At 48.6% G+C, this 17,090-nt stretch overlaps 1 pseudogene; it reads left to right on the top strand.

The window, feature by feature from the left end:
- The first annotated feature begins 5,249 nt into the window (after positions 1-5,249).
- LOC147102228 (rab15 effector protein-like) lies at positions 5,250-6,298 on the top strand (annotated as a pseudogene).
- Positions 6,299-17,090: the final 10,792 nt, after the last annotated feature.

Consider the following 17,090-nt stretch of genomic DNA (forward strand, 5'->3'; position numbering starts at 1 on the left):
ATTCTTGGTTTATTATTGAATGTGTTTAACTCGGTTTTATTTTTTCAGGAAACTGAAATTTAGTGGAAAGAAATAAAGTCAGATCCAAATATGACCGCTAACATCGTAAAGGATTTTCTGAAAATACCTGAAATATCTGATGAAAGGTCCCAGACCTGAAACATTAACTATTATGTCCATGTATGATTGAGACACGGACAGCAGGAGTTGAACAAAACAAGTCTTTACTGAAAGGAGTCAATCGGGAAACTGAAACTACAGAGGCTTACTAGCGCCTTTTATACAGGGGTGGTGACTGCCGGTACTGCAGTCTGAGACCAGTTATTCTCTTCAAGGTACATACACAACAATTCCTCCCCTTTTAGATAAACAGTACATAACATTCATTTAACAACTAAATGATAACTAATTACAATCACAATTACGGTTGCTAGATACATTGGTTAAGTTTAAGCAATTATAAGTTCAGTCTTTGAGGAGGCTTCTTGATTCTGTCTGGATAATGCCTCTTTGGGGTATCAGGTTCCTCTGGCAAGGTTGAGTCGGGATCAATGTCGTTGTTTGGTTCATCTGCTTCCAATATCACCGATTCTGCAGTAGCTGCAATTGGTACGTCGATTTCATTACCAGGTGTATCAGATCGTGGTGTGGAGTTGACGTTTTCCAGTGACTCTAGAATCTGGTCAGCATGGTGTCTTACAATGCTCTCTCCAACGTCCACGGTATACATGAGAGGTCCTTGCCGTGTACAAATCGTTCCTGGCTGCCATTTCTCAGTGCGGTAGTCCCGGGCCAAAACTGGTTGACCTATCTTAAAACTCCTGGTCGGCCTTTCATTCATATTCTGAAACTGCCTGTTCTCCACATCTCTTCGGACGTTTGGCTTAACCAAATCCAAGCGGCATCGTAGTCTTCGATTGAAGAACATCATGGCTGGAGTTTGGTTGGTAACCGCATGTGTCGCATTCCGGTAGGCAAACAAGAAGTTGTCCACCTTGTGTTGTAGGGGTATATCTTCATTACACATTGCCTTGATAGCCTTCTTGAATGTTTGAACAAACCTCTCGGCCAATCCATTAGTGGCTGGATGATATGGGGCAGATGTGTAATGCTTAACACCATTGTTCTTTAAGAACCTCCGGAACTCTTCAGACACAAACTGTGGTCCATTGTCAGAGCAAATCTGTTCAGGCAGCCCATTCCTGGCGAATATGGTTCGCAAAACTGTGATAGTTTTTTCCGTGGTGGTTGAGGACATTTTTATTACCTCTGGCCACTTTGAATGTGCATCCACCGCAATTAAAAACATCGAGTCCATGAAGGGACCAGCAAAATCAATGTGCACCCTTTGCCATGGAGATGAGGGCCACTCCCATGGATGTAGAGGAGCTTGTGGTGGGGCGTTTTGGACCTTCTGGCATCCTGCACAGCTCTTGGTCATCTCTTCGATTCCTCGATCGATTCCCGGCCACCACACAAACGCTCTGGCTAAGTTCTTCATTTTTACCCCACCCAGATGACCCTCATGAAGCTCATTGAGCACTCTATCCATCAACTTAGGTGGAATTACTACTCTGGATCCACACATCAAGGTTCCTCTGCACACTGACAGCTGTTTTCTTCTCGGCGAGAATGCTGGCAGCAGTGGTTCGCCATGTGCTGGCCATCCCTTCACCGTTAAATCATAGACCCATGATAGTGTCGGGTCATTCCGTGTTTCCTTTTCTATGTTTGCATTCATCACAGGGAGACATTCGACTATGGTCGAGTGGAATAACTCCACTGGATCCACTGCAAGGTCTTCTTCTTCCACCATCGGCAACGGTAGGCGCGACAATCCATCAGCATTCCCATGCTGTTTAGTTCCTTTGTACTCGATGTCATATTGGTGTGCCCCTAGGAAAAGGGACCACCTCTGCAGCCGTTGTGCTGTCATTATCGGTACGCCCTTCTGAGGGTTAAAAATGGAGACAAGAGGTTGATGATCGGTTAGTAGAGTAAATTTTTGACCGTGCAGGTAGTGATTGAACTTCTTCACCCCCCACACTAGGCTGAGGGCCTCTCTGTCAATCTGGGCGTAGTTACGCTCGGCAGAAGTTAACGAGCGTGACGCAAAAGCTATCGGCCTCTCTAAACCATCAAGGAATTTATGTGACAGTACCGCCCCAATGCCGGAGGGAGACGCATCACACGCCAGTCTGATCGGCAGTGCTGGGTTGTAGTGAGCCAATACTTCTCTTGAAGTGATTAAGTCCTTACTCTTCTGAAAGGCCCGCTTACAGTCATTGCTCCATTTCTATGCTACTCCCGTTCGTAGCAGGGCGTTCAGTGGGTGCAGGATTGTCGACAAATTCGGCAAAAACTTATGGTAGTAATTCACCAATCCGAGGAATGACCTCAGTTGCGACACATTTTCAGGCGCTGGGGCCTTAACAACCGCTTCAATTTTGTCAGGGGACTTATGTAACCCCTCTTCATCAATCACGTGGCCACAATACGATATCTGTTTCTTAAAAACTCGCACTTGGGGCGGTTGGCTCGTAGCCCATGTTCCCGTAGTCTAGTGAGCACCTGTTCTAGGTTGTTAAGGTGTTCACTGTCATCTTCACCTGTCACAAGGATGTCGTCCAAGTAACACTGAGTCCCCGGAATCCCTTGCAGGACTTGTTCCATCGCTCTTTGCCATATCGCCGGAGCCGATGCTACTCTGAATACCAATCGATGATACTGGTAAAGACCTTTGTGAGTATTTATCGTGAGATACTTCCTAGAGGATTCTTCAACCTCCATCTGCAAATATGCTTGTGCTAGGTCAATTTTTGTAAAACGCTTCCCTCCAGACAGTGAGGCGAAGATGTCTTCTATCCTTGGAAGAGGATATTGTACTGTGTGAAGGACTGGGTTCACCGTCACCTTGAAATCCCCACAGATGCGAACCTTCCTTGGCTCCTAAGACTTAATGCTTAACGTTTTCTTCATGACAGGAACGATGGGTGTCACCCACTCGCTCCAGTCGACCTTAGACAACACGCCTGCCTTCTCCAGATTCTCCAGCTCTGCCTCGACGGCTGGGCGAATTGCATATGGTACCGGTCTTGCTTTAAAAAACTTGGGAATTGCATTCTCTTCTATTTTTATCGAGGCGGTTACGCCTTTAAGAGTGCCCAGTTCTTGTTGAAATACCTCTTTGGCGTTAGCTAAGATTGTTGACAATCGTCCAGGAGTGACGTTTTCATCTTTTTTACCATCCACCGTCATTGCACGAATGGAGTGCCAATCTAAGCTTATCTTCCTGATCCATTCACGTCCCAATAACGGTGGTCCACCATTTGGCAGTATGTAGAGATACAATTTCCGTATTTTCTTGCCGTTGTATTCAACAGGCACCCTTATTTTTCCTCTGGGGTATACATTTTGCCCCGTATACGTCGTCAAGACGATGGATGTCTCTCTCAAGGGTATGTGTGAGAATAGCCGCTCGTAGTCTCGTCGATTCATGACGGTTAGCGCTGATCCTGTATCCAATTCCATTTTAACTTGGGACCCTGCTATCGTGAGGGTGACCCAAATGGTTCGGTGATCCTCTTTTGCGATTACATTGTGAAGTTTGAGACAGCTTAGTCTCCTGTTCCCAGATTCACTATCGCTCATCTGGTCTTTGGAACTACTGTCCATCATCTTTTGTACTTTCTTGTACGGTTCCTTAGTAGCCTTTTTGTTGTCACTGGTCTTCTTCCCAGACCTGCAAACTCGTGCAATGTGTCCCATCTTTCCGCATTGCCTGCATATTTTTTCCTTGGACCAGCAGTCCTTCTGGTCATGGTTAGTTCTGCCGCAGCGATAACATTTTGCAAATCCCCGTGTCATTTCGTGGATGCCGTATTCTTGTGGCTTTTGTTGAATTTCCGCAGCTCCCCTGGCTGCTGCTTCGTACGATACTGCCACGCTGAAAGCCTTATCTAGCGTCAGCTCTTTCTCTCAGAGTAACTTCTTCTGTGTTCCTTCACTCAGGAGTCCACAGACAAATTTGTCCCGTAGTGTATCTGCCAGTCCTGCTCCGAACTGGCAGTGCTTTGATAGCTTGCGTAGTTCCGTAAGGTACTCAGCATTGCTCTCAACTTTATGCTGAGTTCTCCTGTGGAATTTAAATCTTTCGGCTATCAACAGCGGTGCAGGGTTTAGGTGCTCCTGTAGGACAGCAACAATTTCGTTAAAACTCTTCGCCTTCGGTTTGCCTGGAGTAATCAGGTCCCGCAATAGGCCGTACGTTCTAGCGCCCATTAAGTTTAGCAATACCGATGCCTTTTTCTCATCGGCTATTTTGTTTGCCTCGCAATATACCTCGACTCTTTCCACATACGTGGTCCAGTCCTCTATTGTATTATCAAAGGCAGTGATACAGCCAGTCTTCGGCATCTTGAAAATCTAAAATGGCGCCTCCCGCGCTTTGCCTTCTTCCCCGCTGATTAAGATGGCACCTCCCGCGCTTTTGCCTTCTTCCCCGCTGTTGCTAGCGCTGCTTTCTGCGGTTTCCGTTGCAACCTGCAGCTCCTCGCGGTTTCCTGCGCGTTTAATATTTCTTTTTTTTAAATTATTTTCCCGTCGTGGAACAACCCTGTGGGACTCTTGCCGCCCTCTTCTTGGGTCTATACGCAGCCCGGCTTCGTAGCACCGGCCGCACCCTGTGTGCTCCACCCTCTCTCTCTCCTCTTCCCGACAACGCTGCTCGGCCCCGTTGCAAGCCACCCGCTCGAGTTCGCGAACACCGCAGCCCAGGAAGGATCAGTGTACTACCTGCCACCAGCCCGATTAGCTGAAGCACCGTCGACAGGAACCAGGCCCCGCTTTCGACAGCTTCTCCAGCAATCTTCAACTCCGCTAACACAGGGGCGGATGCCCACGGTCGACGCCCGTTTCTACTGCTTCCTTCTTCCTTCTGGCCTCGACCTCTGCTCACTTCGCTGCAGGAATGGATCCCAGGAGGTGGTGAAGACTGTAGGTAAGTTCGTATCTGCTCGTCGCCAGTATTATGTCCGTGTATGATTGAGACACGGACAGCAGGAGTTGAACAAAACAAGTCTTTACTGAAAGGAGTCAATCGGGAAACTGAAACTACAGAGGCTTACTAGCGCCTTTTATACAGGGGTGGTGACTGCCGGTACTGCAGTCTGAGACCAGTTATTCTCTTAAAGGTACATACACAACATTAACTCTGTTTCTCTCTCCATGGATGCTGCCTGGCCTTCTGAGTATTTTCAGCATTTTCTGTTGTTATTCCTGAAAAATATTACTTTGTTCAACTATTCAACCAGAGCATCATCTTCGCGTCACAAAGAACCAGAGAGTACATTGGATTCAAAGACCCCGAGTCCAAACTGAAGATAAATAATTCCACGCTGACCGATATTTTCCTGATGACCTACATTCAGTGTAAGCTGAATGAAGCCATTAGTTGTACGAGGATGACCGACGAGCAGACCGTCCTGCTGGAGGCGGATTGGGTTTGGGCCGTGCAGGACGCGACTTCTAAAAACCCCAAGGTGCAGATCGCGGCGCGGGTCATTCACATGGAGAGTGAAGAGGAGGAGGCAGCGGAGAAGAGGCTTCCAGTCACTGAGTCCATGAAGCTAGCAAGGCAAGAAAGAGACCATCGACAAGACCCACCCCGAGAAAATGATCGATTTCTGTTCATCCATCGGGAAGGACTGTTATGGGCTTTGGGCACAAGGATGACCCGAAGAGCATCTGTGGAGTCCTCAGCAATGACTTCCACACACACTTGGGAAATGGCCGCGAGGTTGACAACACCGCCCTGCTGGGTAGTGGCCAAGAGCTTTGTCACTCCAGGAAGAATGTTGGAGCTGATCCTTCAGAAAGAAGGCGTGCTGGAGAACTTAAAACCTTCTTCAGTTTCATCACGATTATGAATCATCAAATCATAGAATAGTACAGCACAGAAGGAGGCCATTCTGCCCATCGAGTCTGTGCTGGCTCTTTCGAAGAGCAATCCAGTTAGTCCCACTCCCCCGCTCTTTCCCCATTTCCCTGCAACTTTTTCTCCTTCAAGTATTTATCCAATTCCCTTTTGAAGGCTACTATTGAATCTATATCCACCACCCTATCAGGCAGTGCATTCCAAATCCTAACCGCTCGGTGCGACCCTTCAGCCATTGCAAACAGTTTCTTCTTCTTTACTCTATCTAAACCCTTCATGATTTTAAACACCTCTATCAAATTTCCTCTTAGCCGTCTCAGATCTAAGAATTCTCACTGATAATCTGCTTTGGTTTCAGAGTTTGTAAATGCGCAAGTCATCAAATGACAACAAGTGCCAGGCAAGGGAGACCAGAAGTATCATTTCATAGGAGTTTAGAAGATGTTGTTGTAACCTACCTGGTGAAGAGGAGAAAGCCCATTGTGGGCAACACTCACGGACAGAGTCCTCGCTGAGAAAATCAATACTAAAATTGTTTTATGTTAGAAGCACAGGTAAAGGTAACATGCTAAATTGTATCCCTGTGCACAGATTTTCAGAGTATGAAATGGTCCAGTGGCAGGGCATGGTGGCCTCGTGGTTATCGTTCTGGACGAGCAATCTAAAGGTTGTGAGTTGAAATCCCACCGTGGCAAATTTGGATAATTGAAGTAATTAAATCTGGAAATGTGAGGGCTGGCAGCAGATTGTCATAAAAACCCAATCGGTTCACAACTGTCCGTCAGGCAAGGGAACAGCAACAATTGGCATTTATAACAGAGAGGAGGAGGAATTTCTTCTCTCAGAGGGTCGTGAATCTTTGGAATTCTCTTCCCCAGAGAGCTGTGGAGGCGAAGTCATTGAATATATTTAAGGTGGAGATGGACAGAATTTTGAACGGTAAGGGAGTCAAGGGTTATGGGGAGGGGGCAGGGAAGTGGAGTTGAGGCCAAGATCAGATCAGCCATGATCTTATTGAATGGTGGAGCAGGCTCGAGGGGCCGAATGGCCGACTCCTGCTCCTGTTCCTTATGTTCTTATATAGCGCCTTTAATGCAATAAAATGTCCTAAGGCGCTTCAAAGGAGTGTTATAAAAAAAAAACACATAATTTGACACCAAGCCATATAAGGAGATATTAGGGACAGGTGACCAAAAGCTTGTTCAAAGAGGCAGGTTTTAAGGAGCGTCATAAAGCAGGAGAGAGAGGCGGAGAGGTTTAGGGAGGGAATTCCAGAGCTTGGGGCCCAGGCAGCAGAAGGCCGCCAATGGTGGAGCGATTAAAATCGGGGATGTTCAAATGGCCAGAATAGGTGGAGCGCAGAGGTCTAGGGAGATTATAGGGCTGGAGGCGATTACAGTGATAAGGAGGGGCGAGGCCATGGAAGGATTTGAAAACAAGGTTGAGAATTTTTAAATCGAGACGTTGCTCAACCGGGAGCCAATGTAGGTCAGCGAGCACAGGGGTGATGGGTGAACAGGACTTGATGTGAGTGAGGACACGGGGCAGCAGAGTTTTGGATGACCTTAAGTTTACGGAGGGTAGACTAGGGAGGCTGGTCAGGAAGTAGGAACCTGCCACACTTATCCTGGTCTGGCCTACACATGACTCCATTCCCAGATTACATGATTGACTCTTAATTCCTTCAGGGTAACTAGGGAATGGGCAGTAAATTCCGGCCTTGCCAGTGACGTCCACATCCGGGGATCAAACTCTGACTTTGGACTCAGGCTGTTTTTGCACTTTTAAATGACCATAATGGTGCCTTTATTGGAGACCTGGCACAGACCGGGGATTGGGGCCTTTACTGGCTGAACGCATGGTGCCTTGCTTAAAACAAAAAGGAAGACTCCAGTTGGATTTGTGGACCTTGCTTTGTGGACTGCTGTCGTGTTTGGTGAGGTCACACCCAGTCCCGTTCGCCCATCACCCCCTGTGCTCGCTGACCTACATCGGCTCCCGGTTCAGCAACGCCTCAATTTTAAAAGTTCTCATCCCTGTTTTCAAATCTCTCCATGGCCTCTCTTCCTTCCTCCCTATCCCTGTAACCTCCTGCAGCTCTACAACCCTCCGAGATCTCTGCGTTCCTCCAATTCTGGTCTCTTGCGCATCCCCGATTTTAATCGCTCCATCATTGGCGGCTGTGCCTTTAGCTGCCCGGGCCCTAAGCTTCGGAATTCCCTCCCTAAACCTTTCCACCTCTCCGCCTCTCTCTCCTCCTTTAAGACGCTTCTTAAAACCGACCTCTTTAACCAAGCTTTTGGTCACCTGCCCTAATATCTCCTTATGTGGTTCGGTGTCAAATTTTGTTTGATAATCCCTCCCGTGAAGCACCTTGGGATGTTTTACTACGTTAAAAGTGCTACATAAAGGCAAGTTGTTGTTGTCTATCCAGTCTCAGTAATGTCACTATCAGTAATATAGTCCCATGCATAAACACTGAATACTACTTTGTAAATGATCCTCTCAAAATTGCTACCAGCCCATAGGCAGTGCTAACCCCACCTTTACCTGGACACTGACCCTTGAACAACCATCCTTCACATTGATCTAGAGGCCACCCGATAAGAACATAAGAACATTAGAAACAGGAGCAGGAGTAGGCCAACCGGCCCCTCGAGCCTGCTCCACCATTCAATCAGGTCATGGCTGATCCAATCTTGTCCTCAACACCACTTTCCCGCTCTCTCCCCATACCCCTGGACTCCCTTGTAGTTCAAACGTCTGTCAATCTCCGCCTTGAATATATTCAATGACTCCGCCTCCACAGCTCTCTGGGGTAGAGAATTCCAAAGATTCACGACCCTCTGAGAGAAGAAAATCCTCCTCATCTGTCTTAAATGGCCGACCCCTGATCCTGAAACTATGCCCCCTAGTTCTAGATACCCCCACGCGGGGAAACAACCTCTCAGCATCCACCCTGTCGAGCCCCCTCAGAATCTTATATGTTTCAATAAGATCACCTCTCATTCTCCCAAACTCCAATGAAATGCTGCCATCTAATGGTGGGAACCTTAAAACCAGACAGGGGCTTAAAATTTAATCCCTTCACTAAAATAGCAGAGGGAGGAATCCCAGACAACAGAGAAGCTGCTGGTAAGCCACCAGAGGGCAGTTAAGAGTCAACCACATTGCTGTGGGTCTGGAGTCACACGTAGGCCCAGACCGGGTAAGGACGACAGATTTCCTTCCCTAAAGGACATTAGTGATGCACTTTACATCCTTCTGGACTCAACATCAAGTTCAACAATTTCAGATCATAACCTCGGCCCCTAACATATTTTCCCTTTTTTTTAATCCACACTTTCGTCTGGGCTTTTTTCTTCCCTCCCACATGGCAGCTGTCCTTCATTCTGCCAGGGCCATTCACACTTCATCTAGAGTCATCCTTTGTTCCTTGAATATCTCTTAATGTCTCTCAATGTCTCTTAATCTCTCCTGCTTTCTATCCTATCTCTGACCTTCCCTTTTGTTCTTTCATCCCCTCCCCCTTTTCCCAGCCTTCACTTGCTTTAAAATCTATCCCTCTTCCTGCATTTTTTCCAGTTCTGACGAAAGGTCATCGACTTGAAAGGTTAACTCTGTTTCTCTCTCCACGGATGCTGCCTTGACCTGCTGAGTTTTTCCAGCATTTTCTGTTGTTATCCCCAAAAGTACTTCATTGGCTGTAAAGCACTTTGAGACGTCCACTGGTTGTGAAGGGCATTATATAAATGCAAGTCTTTCTTTAATGACCACCATAGGTTTTTATTCCATATTTATTTAATTGAATTTAAACTCCCCAACTGCTATGGTGGGATTTGAATTCATGTCTCACTGGATCATTATGTTACTAGCACTGGATTGCTAGTATCAGTAACATAACCACCATGCTACTTGTTGTATCTGTGATGAAATATATGCCTTCATCAGCCCATGTGTTTTACCTGCTTGTATTGTGTGAACCGCCCCCTTTTGTTCCTATTGTGTGTATTGGCTACGCCCCTGTCTTTTGCCATATAAAGGTCTCAAAAGCTGTATGAGTCATTCCTACCAGACGAACCCGATGTGGGAAGACCTGTAATGCTGCAATGTTCTTAGTGATTAAAAGCCTTCAGTTGAATCCTTGTCTTTGAGTCATTGATGGCATATCAATTTTAATCACTCAAACACCAAAATGGATCGACTCCTGAAACCAGAGCGCTTGGATCTGGACCCCCATGCCTCAGACGCAGCCACACAGTTCGGACACTGGTTCCAATGCTTCGAATTTTTCATTGCAAACTCATCCACCACCATAGCAGCCGCAACCGCTACCGGAGACATGAAACTGGGAATCCTGCGAAACTGGGTGAGCCATCGGGTCTCCCCTCTCATCCAAGATGCCACCAGCTATGGGGATGCCTGCACCATTCTGAAGGCCCACTACGTGCGGCCAATAAACGAGGTGTACGCCAGGTATCTTCTGACTACTCGCACGCAGCGGCATGGTGAGTCACTAGAGGACTTTATACTAAGCCTAAAAGTACTGGGCAGAGACTGTAACTGTAAGGCCGTGTCTGCCATCGCGTACACGGAGGAGCTGATTCGAGACTCCCTTATTGCGGGCCTCAGTTCAAATTACATTCGGCAGAAACTGTTTGAAAAGGAGGGACTGGACTTAAAACAGGCTATAGATATAGCGCGATCGCTGGATATGGCCCAGAAGAACTCTGAATCCTGTTCCCCAGGCCACGCGGCCCACTCCGCCTCGTGCGCGCCGTGGGGGCCGCCATCTTGGAAGCCATCTTCACCTCCCAGGTCTCAGGCCAGCCCAGCACCATCGGAGCCCCAGCCTCCACCCAGGAGCCCCACTACTGCCGCGATGCATCGGGGCCCGAAATGCTACTTCTGCGGCCAGGACAAACACTCCAGGCATCTGTGCCCAGCGAAGGGTACCACCTGTTCTAAATGCGGGAAGAAAGGACATTTCAGCAAAGTCTGCAGAGGGAACCCCGCCTCCAACTCCACCACCGCCACGTGCGCGCCGTGGGAGCGGCCATCTTGGAAGCCATCTTGTCCACCCTCATGGAGTCCACCATCTTGCCCCGACTACACGGACCTCCAGGACCCACTGGTGGCCTTGATCACAGTGGATCAATCCAGGCCGCATCCGTTGTCTAAATCGATGATGGACATAGAGGTAAACGGGAACAAGGTTAAATGCTTGATTGACTGCGGGAGCACCGAAAGCTTTATTCACCCTAGCCTGGTAAAACGACTTTCACTAACGATAGTCCCCACACAGGGCAAAATCGCCATGGCCGATAAGACTCATACCTCAAAAATTACAGGTTTCTGCGGGGTTATGTTGTCGGTAAAAGGCAATGATTACAGAGATTTTAAACTATTGATAATGCCAGATCTCTGTGTGAGCGTGATCTTGGGTCTGGACTTCCAGTGCCACCACCAAAGTATCACGCTTACCTACGGTGGGTCCCAGCCGCCCCTCACAGTGTGCGGTCTGGCTACCCTGAAGGTCAAGCCGCCCTCTCTGTTCGCCAACCTCGCACCCAACTGTCGACCCATAGCGACCAAGAGTAGGCGGTACAGCTGGGAGGATAGACGGTTCATTGCGTCGGAAGTAGAAAGACTCAAGCGGGAGGGTATCATCGAATGCAGTACCAGCCCATGGCGCGCCCAGGTAGTAGTAGTTAAGGGTAGCGAAAAGAAGCGGATGGTGATAGATTATAGCCAGACGGTTAATCTATACACCCAGCTAGACGCCTACCCTCTGCCCCGCATAGCGGATATGGTTAACCAAATCGCGCAATACCGGGTGTTTTCCACCATCGACCTAAAATCGGCATACCACCAGCTCCCCATTAGGCCGGAGGACCGTCCATACACCGCCTTCGAGGCGAACGGACGTCTCTACCACTTCCTCAGAGTCCCCTTTGGGGTAACGAACGGGGTCTCGGTCTTCCAGCGGGAGATGGACCGCATGGTCGATGAGAACCAGTTAACAGCCACCTACCCATACCTAGACAACGTCACCATCTGCGGCCACGACCAGCAAGACCACGACTCGAACCTCGCGAGATTTCTGAAAACCGCCCTCAAACTCAATCTCACCTACAACGAGGATAAGTGTGTCTTTAGCACCACGCGCCTCTGTATCCTGGGCTGCGTGGTGGAAAACGGGGAAATCGGTCCGGACCCCGACCGATTGCACCCCCTACGGGAGCTACCCCTACCAAACACTCCCAAGGCCCTGAAAAGGTGCCTGGGGTTCTTCTCCTATTACGCCCAATGGGTCCCCAATTATTCCGACAAGGCCCGTCCCCTCCTGAAATCAACGTCCTTCCCGCTCACGGCCGAGGCCCACGCCACCTTCAACAGCATTAAACACGACATTGAGAAGGCCGCGCTGCGGGCAGTGGACGAAAACATCCCTTTCCAGGTCGAAAGCGATGCGTCCGACTTCGCTTTAGCAGCCACCCTCAACCAGGATGGGCGGCCCGTAGCCTTTTTCTCAAGAACTCTCCAAGGGCCCGAGATCAGGCACTCCTCGGTAGAGAAGGAGGCCCAGGCCATAGTGGAGGCAGTGCGGCACTGGAGGCACTACCTAGCCGGCAAACGCTTCACCCTGCTTACCGACCAGCGGTCGGTAGCCTTCATGTTTAACAACAAACAGAGGGGGAAGATCAAGAACGACAAAATTCTCAGGTGGCGGATCGAACTCTCCACGTTTGAGTATGACATAATATATAGGCCAGTGGCCCTCAACGAATCCCCCGACGCCCTATCACGAGGGATGTGTGCCAGCATCCAGGGGGACAGGCTACAGGGCCTCCACAATGGCCTCTGCCACCCGGGGGTCACCCGGCTATTCCACTTTATAAAATCCCGTAACCTGCCCTATTCCATCGAGGAGGTCCGGTCTATGACCAGGGACTGCCGCACTTGTGCGGAATGCAAGTCCCGTTTTTTCAGGCCCGACCGAGCCCACCTGATCAAAGCTACACGGCCATTCGAGCGCCTGAGCTTAGATTTCAAGGGACCACTCCCCTCCACCGACCGCAATGTGTACTTTCTCAACATTGTGGACGAGTACTCCCGCTTCCCATTCGCCTACCCCTGCCCAGATATGACCAGTGCCACGGTCATCAAGTGCCTCGGCAACCTGTTTTGCACGTTCGGCATGCCTATCTACATCCACACTGACAGGGGGGCATCGTTCATGAGCGATGAACTGCGCCAATACCTGCTGTCAAAGGGGATAGCCACGAGTCGGACCACTAGTTATAATCCCCGGGGTAATAGGCAAGTGGAGAGGGAGAACGCGACAGTGTGGAAGGCGGTCACCTTAGCACTAAGGTCTAAAGGCCTCCCCACCTCCCGCTGGCAGGAGGTCCTCCCAGACGTACTCCACTCGATAAGGTCGCTACTGTGTACTGCTACTAACGCCACTCCCCACGAGAAGATGTTTGTTTTTCCCCGCAAATCAACCTCAGGAGTATCCCTACCCTCGTGGCTCTCCACCCCAGGGACAGTCCTGTTACGGAAGCATGTGAGGGGCCACAAAACGGATCCCCTCGTGGAGGCAGTACACCTACTCCACGCAAACCCACAGTACACGTACGTCAAGCACGCCGACGGGCGTGAAGACACCGTGTCCATAAAGGACCTCGCCTCGGCAGGAAACGACGACGACGACCCATCACCACCACCCCCAGAAGAACCTCCACCATCCCCAGAGGTATCCTCACCGCCCCCAGAAGTATCTGCAACACCCCCAGCACATGGGTATGCCCAGGAGGGCACCACGGACTCCCGGTCGGAACCCGAGGTACTGTTGCGACGTTCAGGAAGGACTATCACACCCCCGGACAGACTAAATCTGTAGAAGGGGTGAATGTGATGAAATATATGCCTTCATCAGCCTATGTGTTTTACCTGCTTTGTATTGTGTGAACCGCCCCCTTTTGTTCCTATTGTGTGTATTGGCTACGCCTACGCCCCTGTCTTTTGCCATATAAAGGTCTCAAAAGCTGTATGAGTCATTCCTACCAGACGAACCCGATGTGGGAAGACCTGTAATGCTGCAATGTTCTTAGTGATTAAAAGCCTTCAGTTGAATCCTTGTCTTTGAGTCATTGATGGCATATCAGTATCTATGCTTTAATGCGTTCAATCAAGCATGTAGATACGTCGAATTAAATCAGAGTCAGGCAGACAGGCTCATAACTACGATGTTCTCTTTATTGGCAAAATGGCTGACTGCTGCTTTCCTGGGTAATTCCCATAATGCAATGCACATTACATTACTGTATTAACTGGTGTTAAACTCGCACATTACATTACCGTATTGACTGGTGTTAAACTCGCAATCAATACACGACATCCCCCTTTTCCTTGGAAACAAACTTGCAGTTTACAAACAGTTGCTTACAATAACACTGCATAACATATTTGGTTTATAAACTTTTTACAAACTTGTGTCTTACCACACAACTAAATAATTCCCAGGTTTAAATATTTAACATCACCCATGCAGCTCTCGCACAGTTTATGTTGTGACATAATCAGACAGTCTTTGGGGTTTTCTTTTAACCCTTTGAGGTCTGGCTGTATTGGGTATGTCTGACATATTGGTGTCAGTGGGTATTGCCTGTGTCACAGTGGTATGTGTGTCAGGGTCTACTATACTGTCCTCAGTCCCTTGTGTTTCCTCCTGCTCATGGAGTGTCTCCTTTGGTCCATTGGTTCTGTATTTCTTCACAAACGTAGTGTTTCTCGAGTAGCGTGCTCCTTCTGGAGATTCCACTACTACTTGACTCCCTGTTTTACTCAAAACTTTGTGCAGTGTGGCATTAAAAGGAGTGGTGAACTTGTCCACTTTGTCCTGCCGTACCAGCACCGTGTCGCCAACTTCCACCTCTAAGTATTGTGTTCTCCGCTGTTCATCTGCGTACAGTTTGGACTTGCCTTTTTGTTCTGCGTCCCGGTCACGTACTTCCATGTCTGCGCGTGACTCTGTGATGTCTGGCAGCTTTCCTCTCATTTTCGGTTTAAAGAGCAGCTCTCCCAGGCTCTTTCCTGTCGTGGCATGGACAATGCTCCTGTACATAGTCACATATTTTCTAAGTTCACGTTTCCAATCTAGTCCTTCTGACTGAGCAACTCTGATTCTCTTCATCAGCGATGCATTCTGGCGCTCGACTTCTCCGTTAGCCTGAGCCCATTTTGCTGTCGTTTTCAGGTGTTTGATCCCGTTATTTTCACAGTATTCTTTGAATAATTCAGATCTGAATTGGGGACCATTATCAGATTTGTAGGTGATTGGCAAACCATGACAGCTGAAGATTGACTCTAAACTATCAATAACCTTCTCTGTTGTTGTGGAGGTCATGCTGTCGTATTCATAGTAGCGACTATAATAATCAACTACCACAAGAATGGAGTGGTTGGATGGCAAGGGTCCCAGTAAGTCTATAGCTACATCCTGCCAGGGGCCCTCCGGTAATGGTGTTGGTCTCAACGGTTCAGGTGGGTCGGGTCTGGCTACTATCTGACAGCCGTGGCATGCTTTACAGTGTTTTTCAGCTGCCTTGTCCATACCAGGCCACCAAACCTTAGTTCTGAGATGTTGCTTTGTTCCAACTATTCCCAAGTGTCCTTCATGTGCTAACACCAGGGCTCGTGCATGTAACACTGTGGGTAGCACGATGCGTGTTCCCCGAAGAACTAGGTACCCCACTACGCACAGCTCGTTTGCAATTGCTGCATAAGCTTTACAGTTCTCAAAATGTCCGTTTGTGATTGCCTTCCGTACCTCAATCAGCTCTGGGTCGGTAGCAGAGGCTTCCTCCACCTCTCTAGTAGTGAGTGCTTTTGGTGTCGCACTCATAGCTACAAATCTCACGTATTCATCTGAGCCATGAGAATGTCTCTCCTGTTTTGCTGTCTCCCCCAGCAATCGTGACAGTGGGTCTGCAATGTTTTGCTTGCCTGGAATGTGTATCACCTTAAAATCGTACGGCTGTAATCTAAGTACCCATCTCTCTATACGGGCACAGGGTTTAGAGTGTGGGCCGTATATCACTTGTAATGGCTTATGGTCAGTTACCAAGTTAAATTTTCGGCCATACACATATGGATGCAGCCTCTCACAAGCCCATACAAGAGCTAAGGCCTCTCTCTCTGTTTGAGAGTATTTCCTCTCACAGTCTGTTAAAGTACGACTTACATAGCATATTGGCACCTCTTGTCCCTGTTGGTCCTGAACTAGTACTGCGCTTAAACCTACAGGACTGGCGTCTGCTATCACCTTGGTTGGTACGTCCTTATCAAAATATGTTAAAGTGCCGGCTCTGGCCAACTCTTCCTTGAGTGCACTGAATGACTGTCTCTGTTGTGATCCAAATTTAAATGGTGTGTCTTTTCTCGTCAGGCATCGCAGTGGCTCTGATAGCGTTGCAAACTGCGGGATGAATCTGCTACTGTACCCAACGAGTCCCAAGAAACTCCTCACCTCTGTAGCATTCTCTGGTTCCTGAGCTTCTGCCACCGCTTGCACTCTCTCTGCTGTTGGTCCGATGCCCTTTTCAGACAACAGAATTCCCATGAAAATCAATCGGTCCATGTTGAATTGGCACTTCTCTGAGTTTAGTGTCAGTCCACTTTCCATTAGTCTGGTCATGACAGTGTGCAGGCGTCTGTTGTGCGTTTCCTGGTCATGTGCATGCACGATAATGTCGTCTGAGATGTTTTCAACACCCTCTATTCCAGCTAAGGCATTAGCTATCTCGTGCTGATACTGCTCACTAGCTGAAGATACACCGAATATCAGCCTCTTGTACCTGTATACTCCGTTATGTACTGCAAACGTTGTGATTTCTCGTGACTCAGGGGTCAGTTCTAGCTGGTGATAACTCCATTTCAGGTCTAGCATACTTAATGTCGTCGAGCCGTTCATACCTTGGAGTATCTCATCAACGGTGGGGATTGGATATCGTTCCCTCACTATTGCCTGGTTTGCTCGTCTCATGTCTAGGCATAACCTTACATCCTTATCCGCTTTTGGTACAATAACCACAGGATTTACCCATGGGGTGGGACCAGTTACAGGTTCGATAATGTCCATGTCCCTCAA

The sequence above is a fragment of the Somniosus microcephalus genome, chromosome 22 (genome assembly GCF_052327205.1).
Source record: "Somniosus microcephalus isolate GS21.2 chromosome 22, FLI_Smic_1.0, whole genome shotgun sequence".
Taxonomy (NCBI): domain Eukaryota; kingdom Metazoa; phylum Chordata; class Chondrichthyes; order Squaliformes; family Somniosidae; genus Somniosus; species Somniosus microcephalus.